Genomic DNA, 17,552 nt, shown 5'->3' on the forward strand with positions numbered 1-17,552 from the left:
GTGTGTACCCGCCTCTATTGCACGCCAAGCTGCAGTTGGTTCTGCTGCGTCAACCTGCCCCCCCATAAACAATCACACACAAACACACTCACGGTGAAGCAGAAATAAACACGCACACGCAAATAAACACAGAAAGCAACAGATGTTATACAAAAACAAATGCACCTACGCGAACAAGCTAAAAAACATGCACGTATTCAATTACGCTTTCCTGTTTTATCCTGCGGTCGCTTGTTTGTCTTACTTCATGAGTTCTAACAGCAGCTATTATTATAATTAGGTTACCATTACCATTACCATTAGATTGTAGTATCTGATACCAGGTACTTTTTTGGCAACTGGCTCAGCCGGGAATCCAAGACATCTGAAGCAATCTGAAAATGTGACATCAACTGACTGCATGCAGCCAATTGGCCATACAGTGCATTCACTCAATGAGTCATGAGTGACTCCTTCACAAAAATCTAAACTGTCAATTTTTAAAAGCTGGAAACAGCTGCAGAAAAACCGACTTCATGGTCGTCAATGTTGATCTCTGTCAGACAAAAAGCCTGTAAACAAAGGATCTGTAAGACACTGTGTTTTTCTTCTAATAACCGCTTATAATCTCATTACATAATTTTCTTAAAACAGTTAAGCTGCATTCAGGCTGCTGATGGTAGTGCAGGGTGTCTACCATTTAGAAGCTTAGTGGCTCTATCCACTGGTTCCTCTCATCCTCATGTTCAAGTATCCTTTGGCGAGCACACGAGTCACATGCGTGTGAATGCTAGGATACATGCTTAGGCAGGCAGAGAAACATTCAACAAAGTGTTTGTGTGGGACTATAGCTGTGATCCTTTTTGCAGTAAGAGTTAGAATGTAACACTGTACAATAATTGGGTGGACTTGCCTATTGTTTTTATTGTTTTGGCTCTTGTTTCTATGAGTACTACAGTAACAACACTTTTCTCACTACTTAAACATCCAGGAATGCAAAAAAAGCACAAAACCCCCTCACACACACAGAATCAGACAAGGTTTGTTTAACCAAAAGATGAAAACGCAATGTCCAGATAAACAGAATCCACTTTCTGCAAAAAAGTAAAAAGCGACTGTCCATCTCACATTCACTCTAATACACTTCTAATAAAAACTGCTCTTTTTTATAACCCTAATCCTTTACAAACACACGAACAAGCCTAAAAAAGTTTGTAAGTTAAACATGGAGTGTGTTATTTGAACATGTGAACATGAGAAGGGACCATGAACTATGAAGAGGAACTAAAGGACAGGCAGGCGTGTTCTTTGTTTCTGCACTGACTCTCCATGCTGTGTGGCTGAAATAAGGTTAGTTCCTCATTTTGCCCCGCAGACCAGAACAGACCCTCATGAGGCCTCAAAAATAAATCTCAGTGCTGAAAGACACACCCAACTGTTATATAATCTCATGGCCCCATGTTATAGAGAACATCTTTATTAACAACTGACAACTGAAATTCTTAGTCTTTATAACTCATCAGATCTTGTGCATTTCTAAATAAACTCATTTTCACCACATGCCAAAAGTTTAATGCAGCTCTAGTTAGATAAGACACAAAGCAACAATCTATTGTGGACGAGTCATGTGTTTATAGAGGTTTCAGTAAACAAAAAAGAAGCAGCAACACGTGTGAGAGGTTTGAATTGATGCAAAAATATAAGCACTGGAAGCAGAACTGCACTGCAAAATGCATTTAATTTGAGAAAGTTAGTAATAAATGTGCATTTATCACAATCTCATAATGTTCATGTTGCTTTGTTTGTGTGCAGTTTGCAGCATAGCTATTCTTTCTTTCCTTCTTTCCTTGGAGTTGAAATTAGTGTCTGGCTAACTTACAACATTTAAAAGAATAACACATTTTATTGCATCTCCATTAAAGGTGAGTGGGTGAAATGCTGAAAGCTGAAAAACAGCTTCAACTTTAGAAGATATTTAAATGAAGAGTTTGCACTGCAATCGGATCTAGTAGAGTCTGAACTGTCTACAGCTTTGTGAGGCAAAGTAAATAAGCTGTGTGAGAGTGCAACGGGGCAGCGTGCCTGTTTCACACAGGGCACTAATGACTACAGAGGGCGGATAGAGGGCATGGAGCAACACACAGGCGCACATATGAAGCCAGGACAGCTGAAAAACATGAGCTACACTGGAGACCAAAGATGGTTTCTTTACGCCAAAACTGAGCTCATGATGCACACATACAAATAAAAGCTCTGAACGTACAAGTACACAAAGGCAGTTTGGAAAAAATTTGCAAATAGCCCTTGAAAGGCATTCTGAGAACACACGTGGAGCAGGGACAGCAGATGCTGACTCGAACATATATTTTTTTTCACCGTTTAAAATAATCCTTTGGGGTTTTTTTTAAATGAAGTTTATGTTTGATTGGTTTCTTTTAGGTCTCCTTTGGTTTTCTTTTTGAAAAGGGTCCAGGCGTTGCTTCAAGTACAAATATTTCTGATGTTTTATTGGATGAGGATGCAGGACTTTTTTTTCCAACAAAAAATGTCCCTCTAATCACGGACATGCAAGAAAAGCCTGAAAGGAAATCATACATTGCACCTATGAGAAAAAAGAGAATCTTGATAACTAAATGAGAGTTTAATGGATGCTTCAGGTTAATGTTACCCTCTTGTGCTATCTTTAAACTCTCCACGGCTATTACAGCGATTTAAGAGAATATATGCTGAGAATATAATGCTTTTCACATTGCTGCAGTGATGTAGAAGTACACAAATTGGTCTGTATGTCTGTGGATGTGTTTTCTGTGTTGTTTAGGAAAAAGAAACAAAAATAAAATGAGATAAATAGCCAAGCATTGTGAAGTCTTTCTACAGACTGGATTTCGACTGTTAATTTGGTTGGAGAAAGGAAGAGCCAGAAATGAGATTCTTTGCATCTCTATGTTGCATTTTCAGTGGTTAAAATGTTTTATTACACATCAAAGTCACATCATAAGAAATCTTACATTAAGTATATCTGCAAAAAAAAAAAACTAGTCGAACTAAAACTACTTGAAAAAAAACTGATTGACAATGTTAGTAAGTTTGCACTTAGCCAGGGGTTGGCTGTCTTTCCTTATGTTTCCCTCTGCAATCACAGCACTGAAAGATGGTGAAACATGTACCCTTAGTCCTGCTCCCTCCGTTCAAAGATGGCCATTTGCTTTTCACATAAATGGCCTCCTTGACTCCCCGCTCACACTATCCTACCTCCCCGCCCAGAATGTGTACATCCTCATCAGTAGAAGAGCGGCCACTGAACTGTAGGTCTAAACAGACTGCTGAGAACTGGCCTGACCAGCTAGCTGTTTTGTGTCGTGACATGCGCTTAGCCAGGTTTTGGCTGGTTTTCCTGTTTCCTTCATGGCAATCCTAAGGGGAAGAGGGAAAAGTCTGTATTCTGCTCCTGCTTGGAGAGTATTGACTGGAGGTTGCAAATGGGTATGCAGTGCTGCACTAAGAAGCTCCTTGTGATTGCTTTGTTCACTAGCACATTGTCAAAAGTCAACAGGTACCTGCCAATAACCATCGCCATTTATCCCAGTAGAGGAATAGCACACGGTACACCTTGGCTTAGGGAAACATTAAAGACATGTTCCCATACCGGGAGTTGAACCCGGGCCACCTGGGTGAAAACCAGGAATCCTAACCGCTAGACCATATGGGAGTGAGGTGCTTGCACACCACTGTAGTGAAATCAAGGACACTTTTGTAACTCTGCAGTCATGGTGAGTGCAACACAGCACCACCTTAACCACTCCCCCACTGGCTGCAGGTTCTGGTTAAAAGCAGTAACTAGTCAGGGATGACACCATGAGTGAAAACCAACAAATTAACTTGAAAACTGGTGGGAAAATTCTGCAAGTTGTTAAGACTTCAAAGCCCTCCATCAAAAGAATTACTCTTGAGGTGATTCCTGCAAGTTGGACTTGGCATACGTGTGGCAACAGAATTTAATCTCCATGCCATGTAGGACTTTCCATTTATTGGCAAGACATGAAACCCAACACCAAGGGAACTTTGCAGCTACATCTGCGTGGCAGCAGTGGGATTCGAACCCACGCCCCCGAAGAGACTGGAGCCTTAATCCAGCACCTTAGACCGCTCGGTCATGCTACCACTACAACTAGCAGCCTCCTACCCAAGTACTAGACGGTAAAACTTGAAAAGGTGCAGCACAAACTAGAAGCCCAGAACATTCAGCAATGCTCTTAATGTTGTAGGAAAGAAATGGTCTCCTACTTCACTGAGTGTTTTTGGACAGGATGGCATCTGCCTGCCCTGGGTAAGATCCTATTGCAGCAATGAGATTTCAACCCACACGTGTGAAGAGCCCAAAGCCTTAACCCAGGTCCTTAGACCTCACAACCTAACACCTTACAATGCGGTGGACTTGAAGCACACTTGAGTGGCATGTAGTTACAGCAGGGAAACAGCAAAGCTTGCAAAGGTGTAACACAAACTGGAACGAGTTTCTTCAACTTCATAAACAGTACCTTTGCATAATACCCAAAACTGATTAACAATGGTGATCAGTTTGTTTGCACTGATTAACAATGGGCTGTTGGCTCACTTTCATCATCATTCACATGCAAATTGCCACAACCATTGATCAATGGACAGGATTACCATTCACAGAGAGTTGGGGAATGGCTGCAATCACAGCACTGAAAGATGGTGAAACATGTACCCTTAGTCCTGCTCCCTCCGTTCAAAGATGGCCATTTGCTTTTCACATAAATGGCCTCCTTGACTCCCCGCTCACACTATCCTACCTCCCCGCCCAGAATGTGTACATCCTCATCAGTAGAAGAGCGGCCACTGAACTGTAGGTCTAAACAGACTGCTGAGAACTGGCCTGACCAGCTAGCTGTTTTGTGTCGTGACATGCGCTTAGCCAGGTTTTGGCTGGTTTTCCTGTTTCCTTCATGGCAATCCTAAGGGGAAGAGGGAAAAGTCTGTATTCTGCTCCTGCTTGGAGAGTATTGACTGGAGGTTGCAAATGGGTATGCAGTGGTGCACTAAGAAGCTCCTTGTGATTGCTTTGTTCACTAGCACATTGTCAAAAGGCAACAGGTACCTGCCAATAACCATCCCCATTTATCCCAGTAGAGGAATAGCACACGGTACACCTTGGCTTAGGGAAACATTAAAGACATGTTCCCATACCGGGAGTTGAACCCGGGCCACCTGGGTGAAAACCAGGAATCCTAACCGCTAGCCCATATGGGAGTGAGGTGCTTTCACACCACTGTAGTGAAATCAAGGACACTTTTGTAACTCTGCAGTCATGGTGAGTGCAACACAGCACCACCTTAACCACTCCCCCACTGGCTGCAGGTTCTGGTTAAAAGCAGTAACTAGTCAGGGATGACACCATGAGTGAAAACCAACAAATTAACTTGAAAACTGGTGGGAAAATTCTGCAAGTTGTTAAGACTTCAAAGCCCTCCATCAAAAGATTTACTCTTGAGGTGATTCCTGCAAGTTGGACTTGGCATACGTGTGGCAACAGAATTTAATCTCCATGCCATGTAGGACTTTCCATTTATTGGCAAGACATGAATCCCAACACCAAGGGAACTTTGCAGCTACATCTGCGTGGCAGCAGTGGGATTCGAACCCACGCCCCCGAAGAGACTGGCGCCTTAATCCAGCACCTTAGACCGCTCGGTCATGCTACCACTACAACTAGCAGCCTCCTACCCAAGTACTAGACGGTAAAACTTGAAAAGGTGCAGCACAAACTAGAAGCCCAGAACATTCAGCAATGCTCTTAATGTTGTAGGAAAGAAATGGTCTCCTACTTCACTGAGTGTTTTTGGACAGGATGGCATCTGCCTGCCCTGGGTAAGATCCTATTGCAGCAATGAGATTTCAACCCACACGTGTGAAGAGCCCAAAGCCTTAACCCAGGTCCTTAGACCTCACAACCTAACACCTTACAATGCGGTGGACTTGAAGCACACTTGAGTGGCATGTAGTTACAGCAGGGAAACAGCAAAGCTTGCAAAGGTGTAACACAAACTGGAACGAGTTTCTTCAACTTCATAAACAGTACCTTTGCATAATACCCAAAACTGATTAACAATGGTGATCAGTTTGTTTGCACTGATTAACAATGGGCTGTTGGCTCACTTTCATCATCATTCACATGCAAATTGCCACAACCATTGATCAATGGACAGGATTACCATTCACAGAGAGTTGGGGAATGGCTGCAATCACAGCACTGAAAGATGGTGAAACATGTACCCTTAGTCCTGCTCCCTCCGTTCAAAGATGGCCATTTGCTTTTCACATAAATGGCCTCCTTGACTCCCCGCTCACACTATCCTACCTCCCCGCCCAGAATGTGTACATCCTCATCAGTAGAAGAGCGGCCACTGAACTGTAGGTCTAAACAGACTGCTGAGAACTGGCCTGACCAGCTAGCTGTTTTGTGTCGTGACATGCGCTTAGCCAGGTTTTGGCTGGTTTTCCTGTTTCCTTCATGGCAATCCTAAGGGGAAGAGGGAAAAGTCTGTATTCTGCTCCTGCTTGGAGAGTATTGACTGGAGGTTGCAAATGGGTATGCAGTGGTGCACTAAGAAGCTCCTTGTGATTGCTTTGTTCACTAGCACATTGTCAAAAGGCAACAGGTACCTGCCAATAACCATCCCCATTTATCCCAGTAGAGGAATAGCACACGGTACACCTTGGCTTAGGGAAACATTAAAGACATGTTCCCATACCGGGAGTTGAACCCGGGCCACCTGGGTGAAAACCAGGAATCCTAACCGCTAGCCCATATGGGAGTGAGGTGCTTTCACACCACTGTAGTGAAATCAAGGACACTTTTGTAACTCTGCAGTCATGGTGAGTGCAACACAGCACCACCTTAACCACTCCCCCACTGGCTGCAGGTTCTGGTTAAAAGCAGTAACTAGTCAGGGATGACACCATGAGTGAAAACCAACAAATTAACTTGAAAACTGGTGGGAAAATTCTGCAAGTTGTTAAGACTTCAAAGCCCTCCATCAAAAGATTTACTCTTGAGGTGATTCCTGCAAGTTGGACTTGGCATACGTGTGGCAACAGAATTTAATCTCCATGCCATGTAGGACTTTCCATTTATTGGCAAGACATGAATCCCAACACCAAGGGAACTTTGCAGCTACATCTGCGTGGCAGCAGTGGGATTCGAACCCACGCCCCCGAAGAGACTGGCGCCTTAATCCAGCACCTTAGACCGCTCGGTCATGCTACCACTACAACTAGCAGCCTCCTACCCAAGTACTAGACGGTAAAACTTGAAAAGGTGCAGCACAAACTAGAAGCCCAGAACATTCAGCAATGCTCTTAATGTTGTAGGAAAGAAATGGTCTCCTACTTCACTGAGTGTTTTTGGACAGGATGGCATCTGCCTGCCCTGGGTAAGATCCTATTGCAGCAATGAGATTTCAACCCACACGTGTGAAGAGCCCAAAGCCTTAACCCAGGTCCTTAGACCTCACAACCTAACACCTTACAATGCGGTGGACTTGAAGCACACTTGAGTGGCATGTAGTTACAGCAGGGAAACAGCAAAGCTTGCAAAGGTGTAACACAAACTGGAACGAGTTTCTTCAACTTCATAAACAGTACCTTTGCATAATACCCAAAACTGATTAACAATGGTGATCAGTTTGTTTGCACTGATTAACAATGGGCTGTTGGCTCACTTTCATCATCATTCACATGCAAATTGCCACAACCATTGATCAATGGACAGGATTACCATTCACAGAGAGTTGGGGAATGGCTGCAATCACAGCACTGAAAGATGGTGAAACATGTACCCTTAGTCCTGCTCCCTCCGTTCAAAGATGGCCATTTGCTTTTCACATAAATGGCCTCCTTGACTCCCCGCTCACACTATCCTACCTCCCCGCCCAGAATGTGTACATCCTCATCAGTAGAAGAGCGGCCACTGAACTGTAGGTCTAAACAGACTGCTGAGAACTGGCCTGACCAGCTAGCTGTTTTGTGTCGTGACATGCGCTTAGCCAGGTTTTGGCTGGTTTTCCTGTTTCCTTCATGGCAATCCTAAGGGGAAGAGGGAAAAGTCTGTATTCTGCTCCTGCTTGGAGAGTATTGACTGGAGGTTGCAAATGGGTATGCAGTGGTGCACTAAGAAGCTCCTTGTGATTGCTTTGTTCACTAGCACATTGTCAAAAGTCAACAGGTACCTGCCAATAACCATCCCCATTTATCCCAGTAGAGGAATAGCACACGGTACACCTTGGCTTAGGGAAACATTAAAGACATGTTCCCATACCGGGAGTTGAACCCGGGCCACCTGGGTGAAAACCAGGAATCCTAACCGCTAGACCATATGGGAGTGAGGTGCTTGCACACCACTGTAGTGAAATCAAGGACACTTTTGTAACTCTGCAGTCATGGTGAGTGCAACACAGCACCACCTTAACCACTCCCCCACTGGCTGCAGGTTCTGGTTAAAAGCAGTAACTAGTCAGGGATGACACCATGAGTGAAAACCAACAAATTAACTTGAAAACTGGTGGGAAAATTCTGCAAGTTGTTAAGACTTCAAAGCCCTCCATCAAAAGATTTACTCTTGAGGTGATTCCTGCAAGTTGGACTTGGCATACGTGTGGCAACAGAATTTAATCTCCATGCCATGTAGGACTTTCCATTTATTGGCAAGACATGAAACCCAACACCAAGGGAACTTTGCAGCTACATCTGCGTGGCAGCAGTGGGATTCGAACCCACGCCCCCGAAGAGACTGGAGCCTTAGTCCAGCACCTTAGACCGCTCGGTCATGCTACCACTACAACTAGCAGCCTCCTAGCCAAGTACTAGACGGTAAAACTTGAAAAGGTGCAGCACAAACTAGAAGCCCAGAACATTCAGCAATGCTCTTAATGTTGTAGGAAAGAAATGGTCTCCTACTTCACTGAGTGTTTTTGGACAGGATGGCATCTGCCTGCCCTGGGTAAGATCCTATTGCAGCAATGAGATTTCAACCCACACGTGTGAAGAGCCCAAAGCCTTAACCCAGGTCCTTAGACCTCACAACCTAACACCTTACAATGCGGTGGACTTGAAGCACACTTGAGTGGCATGTAGTTACAGCAGGGAAACAGCAAAGCTTGCAAAGGTGTAACACAAACTGGAACGAGTTTCTTCAACTTCATAAACAGTACCTTTGCATAATACCCAAAACTGATTAACAATGGTGATCAGTTTGTTTGCACTGATTAACAATGGGCTGTTGGCTCACTTTCATCATCATTCACATGCAAATTGCCACAACCATTGATCAATGGACAGGATTACCATTCACAGAGAGTTGGGGAATGGCTGCAATCACAGCACTGAAAGATGGTGAAACATGTACCCTTAGTCCTGCTCCCTCCGTTCAAAGATGGCCATTTGCTTTTCACATAAATGGCCTCCTTGACTCCCCGCTCACACTATCCTACCTCCCCGCCCAGAATGTGTACATCCTCATCAGTAGAAGAGCGGCCACTGAACTGTAGGTCTAAACAGACTGCTGAGAACTGGCCTGACCAGCTAGCTGTTTTGTGTCGTGACATGCGCTTAGCCAGGTTTTGGCTGGTTTTCCTGTTTCCTTCATGGCAATCCTAAGGGGAAGAGGGAAAAGTCTGTATTCTGCTCCTGCTTGGAGAGTATTGACTGGAGGTTGCAAATGGGTATGCAGTGGTGCACTAAGAAGCTCCTTGTGATTGCTTTGTTCACTAGCACATTGTCAAAAGGCAACAGGTACCTGCCAATAACCATCCCCATTTATCCCAGTAGAGGAATAGCACACGGTACACCTTGGCTTAGGGAAACATTAAAGACATGCTCCCATACCGGGAGTTGAACCCGGGCCACCTGGGTGAAAACCAGGAATCCTAACCGCTAGCCCATATGGGAGTGAGGTGCTTTCACACCACTGTAGTGAAATCAAGGACACTTTTGTAACTCTGCAGTCATGGTGAGTGCAACACAGCACCACCTTAACCACTCCCCCACTGGCTGCAGGTTCTGGTTAAAAGCAGTAACTAGTCAGGGATGACACCATGAGTGAAAACCAACAAATTAACTTGAAAACTGGTGGGAAAATTCTGCAAGTTGTTAAGACTTCAAAGCCCTCCATCAAAAGATTTACTCTTGAGGTGATTCCTGCAAGTTGGACTTGGCATACGTGTGGCAACAGAATTTAATCTCCATGCCATGTAGGACTTTCCATTTATTGGCAAGACATGAATCCCAACACCAAGGGAACTTTGCAGCTACATCTGCGTGGCAGCAGTGGGATTCGAACCCACGCCCCCGAAGAGACTGGAGCCTTAATCCAGCACCTTAGACCGCTCGGTCATGCTACCACTACAACTAGCAGCCTCCTACCCAAGTACTAGACGGTAAAACTTGAAAAGGTGCAGCACAAACTAGAAGCCCAGAACATTCAGCAATGCTCTTAATGTTGTAGGAAAGAAATGGTCTCCTACTTCACTGAGTGTTTTTGGACAGGATGGCATCTGCCTGCCCTGGGTAAGATCCTATTGCAGCAATGAGATTTCAACCCACACGTGTGAAGAGCCCAAAGCCTTAACCCAGGTCCTTAGACCTCACAACCTAACACCTTACAATGCGGTGGACTTGAAGCACACTTGAGTGGCATGTAGTTACAGCAGGGAAACAGCAAAGCTTGCAAAGGTGTAACACAAACTGGAACGAGTTTCTTCAACTTCATAAACAGTACCTTTGCATAATACCCAAAACTGATTAACAATGGTGATCAGTTTGTTTGCACTGATTAACAATGGGCTGTTGGCTCACTTTCATCATCATTCACATGCAAATTGCCACAACCATTGATCAATGGACAGGATTACCATTCACAGAGAGTTGGGGAATGGCTGCAATCACAGCACTGAAAGATGGTGAAACATGTACCCTTAGTCCTGCTCCCTCCGTTCAAAGATGGCCATTTGCTTTTCACATAAATGGCCTCCTTGACTCCCCGCTCACACTATCCTACCTCCCCGCCCAGAATGTGTACATCCTCATCAGTAGAAGAGCGGCCACTGAACTGTAGGTCTAAACAGACTGCTGAGAACTGGCCTGACCAGCTAGCTGTTTTGTGTCGTGACATGCGCTTAGCCAGGTTTTGGCTGGTTTTCCTGTTTCCTTCATGGCAATCCTAAGGGGAAGAGGGAAAAGTCTGTATTCTGCTCCTGCTTGGAGAGTATTGACTGGAGGTTGCAAATGGGTATGCAGTGCTGCACTAAGAAGCTCCTTGTGATTGCTTTGTTCACTAGCACATTGTCAAAAGTCAACAGGTACCTGCCAATAACCATCGCCATTTATCCCAGTAGAGGAATAGCACACGGTACACCTTGGCTTAGGGAAACATTAAAGACATGTTCCCATACCGGGAGTTGAACCCGGGCCACCTGGGTGAAAACCAGGAATCCTAACCGCTAGACCATATGGGAGTGAGGTGCTTGCACACCACTGTAGTGAAATCAAGGACACTTTTGTAACTCTGCAGTCATGGTGAGTGCAACACAGCACCACCTTAACCACTCCCCCACTGGCTGCAGGTTCTGGTTAAAAGCAGTAACTAGTCAGGGATGACACCATGAGTGAAAACCAACAAATTAACTTGAAAACTGGTGGGAAAATTCTGCAAGTTGTTAAGACTTCAAAGCCCTCCATCAAAAGAATTACTCTTGAGGTGATTCCTGCAAGTTGGACTTGGCATACGTGTGGCAACAGAATTTAATCTCCATGCCATGTAGGACTTTCCATTTATTGGCAAGACATGAAACCCAACACCAAGGGAACTTTGCAGCTACATCTGCGTGGCAGCAGTGGGATTCGAACCCACGCCCCCGAAGAGACTGGAGCCTTAATCCAGCACCTTAGACCGCTCGGTCATGCTACCACTACAACTAGCAGCCTCCTACCCAAGTACTAGACGGTAAAACTTGAAAAGGTGCAGCACAAACTAGAAGCCCAGAACATTCAGCAATGCTCTTAATGTTGTAGGAAAGAAATGGTCTCCTACTTCACTGAGTGTTTTTGGACAGGATGGCATCTGCCTGCCCTGGGTAAGATCCTATTGCAGCAATGAGATTTCAACCCACACGTGTGAAGAGCCCAAAGCCTTAACCCAGGTCCTTAGACCTCACAACCTAACACCTTACAATGCGGTGGACTTGAAGCACACTTGAGTGGCATGTAGTTACAGCAGGGAAACAGCAAAGCTTGCAAAGGTGTAACACAAACTGGAACGAGTTTCTTCAACTTCATAAACAGTACCTTTGCATAATACCCAAAACTGATTAACAATGGTGATCAGTTTGTTTGCACTGATTAACAATGGGCTGTTGGCTCACTTTCATCATCATTCACATGCAAATTGCCACAACCATTGATCAATGGACAGGATTACCATTCACAGAGAGTTGGGGAATGGCTGCAATCACAGCACTGAAAGATGGTGAAACATGTACCCTTAGTCCTGCTCCCTCCGTTCAAAGATGGCCATTTGCTTTTCACATAAATGGCCTCCTTGACTCCCCGCTCACACTATCCTACCTCCCCGCCCAGAATGTGTACATCCTCATCAGTAGAAGAGCGGCCACTGAACTGTAGGTCTAAACAGACTGCTGAGAACTGGCCTGACCAGCTAGCTGTTTTGTGTCGTGACATGCGCTTAGCCAGGTTTTGGCTGGTTTTCCTGTTTCCTTCATGGCAATCCTAAGGGGAAGAGGGAAAAGTCTGTATTCTGCTCCTGCTTGGAGAGTATTGACTGGAGGTTGCAAATGGGTATGCAGTGGTGCACTAAGAAGCTCCTTGTGATTGCTTTGTTCACTAGCACATTGTCAAAAGGCAACAGGTACCTGCCAATAACCATCCCCATTTATCCCAGTAGAGGAATAGCACACGGTACACCTTGGCTTAGGGAAACATTAAAGACATGTTCCCATACCGGGAGTTGAACCCGGGCCACCTGGGTGAAAACCAGGAATCCTAACCGCTAGCCCATATGGGAGTGAGGTGCTTTCACACCACTGTAGTGAAATCAAGGACACTTTTGTAACTCTGCAGTCATGGTGAGTGCAACACAGCACCACCTTAACCACTCCCCCACTGGCTGCAGGTTCTGGTTAAAAGCAGTAACTAGTCAGGGATGACACCATGAGTGAAAACCAACAAATTAACTTGAAAACTGGTGGGAAAATTCTGCAAGTTGTTAAGACTTCAAAGCCCTCCATCAAAAGATTTACTCTTGAGGTGATTCCTGCAAGTTGGACTTGGCATACGTGTGGCAACAGAATTTAATCTCCATGCAGGACTTTCCATTTATTGGCAAGACATGAATCCCAACACCAAGGGAACTTTGCAGCTACATCTGCGTGGCAGCAGTGGGATTCGAACCCACGCCCCCGAAGAGACTGGAGCCTTAATCCAGCACCTTAGACCGCTCGGTCATGCTACCACTACAACTAGCATCCTCCTAGCCAAGTACTAGACGGTAAAACTTGAAAAGGTGCAGCACAAACTAGAAGCCCAGAACATTCAGCAATGCTCTTAATGTTGTAGGAAAGAAATGGTCTCCTACTTCACTGAGTGTTTTTGGACAGGATGGCATCTGCCTGCCCTGGGTAAGATCCTATTGCAGCAATGAGATTTCAACCCACACGTGTGAAGAGCCCAAAGCCTTAACCCAGGTCCTTAGACCTCACAACCTAACACCTTACAATGCGGTGGACTTGAAGCACACTTGAGTGGCATGTAGTTACAGCAGGGAAACAGCAAAGCTTGCAAAGGTGTAACACAAACTGGAACGAGTTTCTTCAACTTCATAAACAGTACCTTTGCATAATACCCAAAACTGATTAACAATGGTGATCAGTTTGTTTGCACTGATTAACAATGGGCTGTTGGCTCACTTTCATCATCATTCACATGCAAATTGCCACAACCATTGATCAATGGACAGGATTACCATTCACAGAGAGTTGGGGAATGGCTGCAATCACAGCACTGAAAGATGGTGAAACATGTACCCTTAGTCCTGCTCCCTCCGTTCAAAGATGGCCATTTGCTTTTCACATAAATGGCCTCCTTGACTCCCCGCTCACACTATCCTACCTCCCCGCCCAGAATGTGTACATCCTCATCAGTAGAAGAGCGGCCACTGAACTGTAGGTCTAAACAGACTGCTGAGAACTGGCCTGACCAGCTAGCTGTTTTGTGTCGTGACATGCGCTTAGCCAGGTTTTGGCTGGTTTTCCTGTTTCCTTCATGGCAATCCTAAGGGGAAGAGGGAAAAGTCTGTATTCTGCTCCTGCTTGGAGAGTATTGACTGGAGGTTGCAAATGGGTATGCAGTGGTGCACTAAGAAGCTCCTTGTGATTGCTTTGTTCACTAGCACATTGTCAAAAGTCAACAGGTACCTGCCAATAACCATCCCCATTTATCCCAGTAGAGGAATAGCACACGGTACACCTTGGCTTAGGGAAACATTAAAGACATGTTCCCATACCGGGAGTTGAACCCGGGCCACCTGGGTGAAAACCAGGAATCCTAACCGCTAGACCATATGGGAGTGAGGTGCTTGCACACCACTGTAGTGAAATCAAGGACACTTTTGTAACTCTGCAGTCATGGTGAGTGCAACACAGCACCACCTTAACCACTCCCCCACTGGCTGCAGGTTCTGGTTAAAAGCAGTAACTAGTCAGGGATGACACCATGAGTGAAAACCAACAAATTAACTTGAAAACTGGTGGGAAAATTCTGCAAGTTGTTAAGACTTCAAAGCCCTCCATCAAAAGATTTACTCTTGAGGTGATTCCTGCAAGTTGGACTTGGCATACGTGTGGCAACAGAATTTAATCTCCATGCCATGTAGGACTTTCCATTTATTGGCAAGACATGAAACCCAACACCAAGGGAACTTTGCAGCTACATCTGCGTGGCAGCAGTGGGATTCGAACCCACGCCCCCGAAGAGACTGGAGCCTTAATCCAGCACCTTAGACCGCTCGGTCATGCTACCACTACAACTAGCAGCCTCCTAGCCAAGTACTAGACGGTAAAACTTGAAAAGGTGCAGCACAAACTAGAAGCCCAGAACATTCAGCAATGCTCTTAATGTTGTAGGAAAGAAATGGTCTCCTACTTCACTGAGTGTTTTTGGACAGGATGGCATCTGCCTGCCCTGGGTAAGATCCTATTGCAGCAATGAGATTTCAACCCACACGTGTGAAGAGCCCAAAGCCTTAACCCAGGTCCTTAGACCTCACAACCTAACACCTTACAATGCGGTGGACTTGAAGCACACTTGAGTGGCATGTAGTTACAGCAGGGAAACAGCAAAGCTTGCAAAGGTGTAACACAAACTGGAACGAGTTTCTTCAACTTCATAAACAGTACCTTTGCATAATACCCAAAACTGATTAACAATGGTGATCAGTTTGTTTGCACTGATTAACAATGGGCTGTTGGCTCACTTTCATCATCATTCACATGCAAATTGCCACAACCATTGATCAATGGACAGGATTACCATTCACAGAGAGTTGGGGAATGGCTGCAATCACAGCACTGAAAGATGGTGAAACATGTACCCTTAGTCCTGCTCCCTCCGTTCAAAGATGGCCATTTGCTTTTCACATAAATGGCCTCCTTGACTCCCCGCTCACACTATCCTACCTCCCCGCCCAGAATGTGTACATCCTCATCAGTAGAAGAGCGGCCACTGAACTGTAGGTCTAAACAGACTGCTGAGAACTGGCCTGACCAGCTAGCTGTTTTGTGTCGTGACATGCGCTTAGCCAGGTTTTGGCTGGTTTTCCTGTTTCCTTCATGGCAATCCTAAGGGGAAGAGGGAAAAGTCTGTATTCTGCTCCTGCTTGGAGAGTATTGACTGGAGGTTGCAAATGGGTATGCAGTGGTGCACTAAGAAGCTCCTTGTGATTGCTTTGTTCACTAGCACATTGTCAAAAGGCAACAGGTACCTGCCAATAACCATCCCCATTTATCCCAGTAGAGGAATAGCACACGGTACACCTTGGCTTAGGGAAACATTAAAGACATGTTCCCATACCGGGAGTTGAACCCGGGCCACCTGGGTGAAAACCAGGAATCCTAACCGCTAGCCCATATGGGAGTGAGGTGCTTTCACACCACTGTAGTGAAATCAAGGACACTTTTGTAACTCTGCAGTCATGGTGAGTGCAACACAGCACCACCTTAACCACTCCCCCACTGGCTGCAGGTTCTGGTTAAAAGCAGTAACTAGTCAGGGATGACACCATGAGTGAAAACCAACAAATTAACTTGAAAACTGGTGGGAAAATTCTGCAAGTTGTTAAGACTTCAAAGCCCTCCATCAAAAGATTTACTCTTGAGGTGATTCCTGCAAGTTGGACTTGGCATACGTGTGGCAACAGAATTTAATCTCCATGCCATGTAGGACTTTCCATTTATTGGCAAGACATGAATCCCAACACCAAGGGAACTTTGCAGCTACATCTGCGTGGCAGCAGTGGGATTCGAACCCACGCCCCCGAAGAGACTGGCGCCTTAATCCAGCACCTTAGACCGCTCGGTCATGCTACCACTACAACTAGCAGCCTCCTACCCAAGTACTAGACGGTAAAACTTGAAAAGGTGCAGCACAAACTAGAAGCCCAGAACATTCAGCAATGCTCTTAATGTTGTAGGAAAGAAATGGTCTCCTACTTCACTGAGTGTTTTTGGACAGGATGGCATCTGCCTGCCCTGGGTAAGATCCTATTGCAGCAATGAGATTTCAACCCACACGTGTGAAGAGCCCAAAGCCTTAACCCAGGTCCTTAGACCTCACAACCTAACACCTTACAATGCGGTGGACTTGAAGCACACTTGAGTGGCATGTAGTTACAGCAGGGAAACAGCAAAGCTTGCAAAGGTGTAACACAAACTGGAACGAGTTTCTTCAACTTCATAAACAGTACCTTTGCATAATACCCAAAACTGATTAACAATGGTGATCAGTTTGTTTGCACTGATTAACAATGGGCTGTTGGCTCACTTTCATCATCATTCACATGCAAATTGCCACAACCATTGATCAATGGACAGGATTACCATTCACAGAGAGTTGGGGAATGGCTGCAATCACAGCACTGAAAGATGGTGAAACATGTACCCTTAGTCCTGCTCCCTCCGTTCAAAGATGGCCATTTGCTTTTCACATAAATGGCCTCCTTGACTCCCCGCTCACACTATCCTACCTCCCCGCCCAGAATGTGTACATCCTCATCAGTAGAAGAGCGGCCACTGAACTGTAGGTCTAAACAGACTGCTGAGAACTGGCCTGACCAGCTAGCTGTTTTGTGTCGTGACATGCGCTTAGCCAGGTTTTGGCTGGTTTTCCTGTTTCCTTCATGGCAATCCTAAGGGGAAGAGGGAAAAGTCTGTATTCTGCTCCTGCTTGGAGAGTATTGACTGGAGGTTGCAAATGGGTATGCAGTG

At 45.3% G+C, this 17,552-nt stretch overlaps 1 protein-coding gene across 1 annotated transcript in view; it reads right to left on the reverse strand.

Annotated features, from left to right (window-relative positions):
- The window catches only part of nhsl2 (NHS-like 2), a 247,858-nt gene that overhangs the window by 158,096 nt on the left and 72,210 nt on the right, over window positions 1–17,552 (reverse strand). The gene's annotated exons all lie outside the window — the stretch shown is intronic.

Source organism: Aulonocara stuartgranti (genome assembly GCF_965226115.1).
Source record: "Aulonocara stuartgranti genome assembly, chromosome: 3".
NCBI lineage: Eukaryota > Metazoa > Chordata > Actinopteri > Cichliformes > Cichlidae > Aulonocara > Aulonocara stuartgranti.